Here is a 4651-nt window from a genome sequence, read left to right as displayed (position 1 = left end):
TTTTAAAAGCACCTATATGTTTATTATAATCCATTTAGTAAGCAACTCAGATTTTGGCCATTTTGAAAGGTTTTAGTGTTTTACCATTCATTTTTTAGTGGTTTCTGAAGAAAAACAAAAACAAAACATGTTCATGATGATTTATTACTAGAACTAGAATCTATGAAGTTAATTTTTTTCCTTCTGATAAATACATGTGGTGTTGGGGGGCAGAGCAGGGAACCTTGTACTTTGTTGTTTAAAAGTTTTTCTATGTGTATAAAGATGTAAATTGTACAAATGGTTTTGGAAAGAAAGAATATTGAGTATTATGGTTTTAGATGCTTACATTATAATTTTAAATTGAAAGGTTAGCAGTGTTGAATCCTCAAGTGAACAAGTGACTTTTGAAGCCTCAAGTTCAGGGAACACAGGAACCTGTCTTAGCCTTGACTAGGATCCAGTTAAAAGCAAGGACCTCTGATGGGTTTCTTATAATTTTAGCTATAGGAGTTCCTTAATTGCCTCATAATTTGATTGGTAGTTTGTTACACAAACTCTTTTTTGTTTGTTTGTTTGTTTTGAGGAAAGAAATCTATTATGTTATCTATCTATTCATCTATTTATTTATTTATCTATTAATTCATTAATTCATCCACCCATTTATTTATTCATTTATTTATTTGTTTGTTTTTTCGGGGCAATGAGGGTTAAGTGACTTGCCCAAGGTCACACAGCTAGTAAGTGTCAAGTGTCTGAGGCCAGATTTGAATTCAGGTCCTTCTGAATCCAGGGCTGGTGCTTTATCCACTGCACCACCTAGCCGCCCCCTACATAAACTCTTGATAAAGTTGTTTATAATATATTTCTATTGGTGGTCTGTCCTATTAAAGGATACACATATACTTATCAGTTATTTAAGAACACACATCTAAAACACCAGTACCACTCAAGTGCTTAACTTATTAATGAAAGACAACTTATAGAAAAACCACATATTCAAAGTGACTCACTCACAAAGTAGAAGCTTAAACATGGAGTAAGTTATGCTAAATAAAAAACTTTTTCCTATTGTTTTATTAAGGTTAGAAAACTTATTCTCATGACATGGTTATAAACTAGAATCTGCTGTTCCAGTATTCAAAAAATACTACAAAAACTTCCTGGACACCTCTAAGCCATTTTGTATACATTCCAGTTTCTTTCTTTGCCTTCTTCTACTAGAAATCAAATTCTTGCCTGAAATTTGTATGATAATGAGAATTGAACAATGACACCTCCTCTAGTTCATCACAGGGTATGAAAAAGTTAAAAGGAACGGGAGAAGAATTTGATGCTTCTGTGACTACCTGGCAAATTCAAATACCCCCTTACTTGCTCACATACATTGTTGAATGAAACACGTGACTAGGAAGGGGATGGGTGGAATTAGTGCATTTTGGATAAATCCACTTATTAGTGGATTCTTAATTGTTGTTTTTTAAGTGATTCTCCACACACTACCATATTGTAGACTGATCATCATACTCTGAAAACTCTTATTTGCTTCATTTACTAGCCACAAAATTTTAGTAAATATGAAAAATAATGGAACAGCAGATCACTTTTTTTTTTGGTGGGGCAATTGGGGTTAAGTGACTTGCCTGGGGTCACACAGCTAGTTAAGTGTTAAGTGTCTGAGGTCAGATTTGAACTCAGGTCCTCCTGACTCCAAGGCTGGTGCTCTATCCACTGCGCCACCTAGCTGCTCCAGCAGATCCCTTTTAGACCTTTGTATATAATAAGTTTTCAATTAATGGAAGTCACTGATGTGTGCTAAAAGACTAGAATCTCCATTCCAAGACTTTAAATAGGGAGACTTCCTGAAGGTTTGCTGGGAAAATCCCAGAATATGAATAACAGGGCCTTCAACTTCAGAGCCATGAGATCCCACCCAAAAGACTGTTTGTTTTTTTTTTACCTTCAGGGGTTAATATCATCGATGGGTGGCTGAATGCTTGCACTAATAGTCACAGAAAACAATGTAGTCACTGAAACTTCACAGGCATCGATCTACTTTGCCCTTCCAATTGTTGTTCAGTCATTTCAGACTCTTTCATTTCATTTCAGACAAAACCCATTTGGGGTTTTCTTGGCTAAGATACTGGAGTGGTTTGCCATTTCCTTCTCCAGTTCATTTTACAGATGAGGAAACTGAGGCAAACAGGGTTAAGTGGTTTGCCCAGGGAAACACAGCTAGTAAGTGTCCAAGGCCAGATTTGAACTTAGGAAGATGAGTCTTCCTATTTTCAGGCCCAGCATTCTATGCGATATGGTGCCACCTAGTCCCCTTCTTACCCAGTACCTTCCTGGGTTTGAGTGAGCCCTATTATTTTCTGTGTGAAATTTCTCAATACCATTTTTAAATATTGTCATTTTTCAAAGTTGATATTTACTCTGAAATGCATTTTGACTGGAATGTTGTAAGTGATCTAAGTTTAGAAGAGCACCAGCGGCTCTAATGAGAAAGTTAAATATATTTATTTGCATTGTGTTTTACATGCTTGATGGATACAAGAGGCACTTCATTGTTGTGATATCAAATATTGTGTTATAACTGCAAAACAGTTATAACTATATACTCTCTCTGAATCACAAGCAGGGAAATTTAGTGTGAAGGTAGAATCTTTGATGGAAAATTGACCTTGGTGTTCACTGTCATCCAGTTAAAAGTTTTCTGTCACACAGTAGTAATCCATAATGCAAGGGGAAATGCTAACTGCCCCTACAGGGTCTGGGACTTGACTATAGCTGTGTCCAACTAACTCCACATGACTGCAGATAGCTGGGGAGACTGATAGCCATGAACATAATGGCAGTGTCAGCTCGATTTATTTCCCTAGTGATTTGCTTTTACCCTCTGGATTGGGAAAGCCTCCCACCAATGAGACTGTGGATCTTTTTCTTAGATCCCTTGAGTAACATAGAATTATTATATTGTAAATTGTCTTTCTCAGATTATTTTCCGACTTGTACCCAGTGGTGTGCTAAAGCCAGCCTGAACTCTCTACAGAGACAATTGTGAAATTTTCAGTGTGAACATTTACAACTCAGAATCCTGCAAAGGCTACAAATCAGGACTTGGTTTATTGTTTTGTAGACTGTCTAGGCGTAAGAAAGCGTAGAGTAAATTTAAAAATGTATCCTGTGTGACTTGTTTTTTCTAGAAGGCCAATCGTTAAACATTTACTAACACAGCACTCACTGCCTCTGCCTACAATCAAGGCAAAATGGAGAAAATGTTATTACAGCTTGCCTTTTTAGAGGTAATTGTGTAATTTTCAGATCCAGACCTGACCTAGTATCAGTTTTTTCCCTCAGAAAGTAAATGTCTGTGCCTAGTGAATGTCTCATGCAATTTTAGTTTCTTTATATATTTCTAAACTGTTTATGATGGAGATGGAGTTGGGAATTTTCTTGCAAAATACATTTTCTCACATCTTATATATACCAAAATTAAATTGATGCTATGTGCTCAAGGATATCTATGTGAGATGTAAAACCCATTAAAAGGAAGCAATAGGTGAGCCATGGATTAGCTCCCCAAACCCAAAGGACCTGTGCGGTCTCGAGGTCTTTAGCCCTTCCCTTAACACAACCTTTGACTCATAACCACCATGGGTGGGGGGGATGGGGCGGGACAGAGAAAGGAAAGGACAAAGATTAACTTCAAAGTACTAGATGAAATTAGTTGTTTTGAATTATTGCCGTGTACTCATGAGCTATGTTCTGTCTTATTTCCAAATCCCTAGATTGTCCAATGGAACCATGCCAACTCAGATCAAAAGACTGAGTCCCCATAAAGATTTCCCAGTGAAAAAAACTCATTAGTCCTCCATTAGAAAGGACCCTATTCAAGGAACAATAGAATTACAATTTATAATATAATATAATTTACAATACAATACAATTTATTATCCCCACATCACAGATTAATACACTAAGGCTCAGAGAGAATTAGTGACCTGACCAAAACCCCAGTCACTAAGCATCAGAGCTAAGTCTAAAACCCCAATTTCCTGACTGCTAATCCTGCGCCCTTTCTACTCTACTTTGTTGTTGTTTGTCCTTTGTTCTCCAAGAGAACCATGACATCAGGAGGTGATGTCAAGACATGCATTGAATTGAATTTAAGTGAAGGAGGGCTGTTCAAGGTCACCAACCTCACTCTCTCCTCCTGAGTCATCTGGGTCCAGTGGCAAGGACAACTGGATGGCCCCGGATGTTTGAGGCAATTGGGGTTAACTGACTTGCCCAGGATCACAAGCTAGTGAATGTTAATCGTCTGAGGCCCAATTTGAACTCAGATCCTCCTGACTCTAGGGACAGTGCTCTATCCACTGTGCCACCTACTTGCCCTCTGTCCCACATTACCAAGAACAAGAATTACCAAAAATGTTTCAGGAATCAAAGGAGAAACAGATAATTTCTACCTAAAGAGATCAGGGAAGTAATCATGGGGGAGACAGCATTTAACAATGATAATAATACCTAGTAAGAACTGTCTCAGAAATTAATCCAGGCATTTCCATTCTATGACAGTAGAAGCATGAATGTAACTCTTATGTCAGAGGCTCTCATGACATAGAAGGCCTGAAAGGCCCCAGTAGACTCTGGAAGGTTTTTAACATTT

The sequence above is a fragment of the Dromiciops gliroides genome, chromosome 1 (genome assembly GCF_019393635.1).
Source record: "Dromiciops gliroides isolate mDroGli1 chromosome 1, mDroGli1.pri, whole genome shotgun sequence".
NCBI lineage: Eukaryota > Metazoa > Chordata > Mammalia > Microbiotheria > Microbiotheriidae > Dromiciops > Dromiciops gliroides.
The sequence above is the reverse complement of the archived record's forward strand: the minus strand, read 5'-3'. Positions refer to the sequence as shown.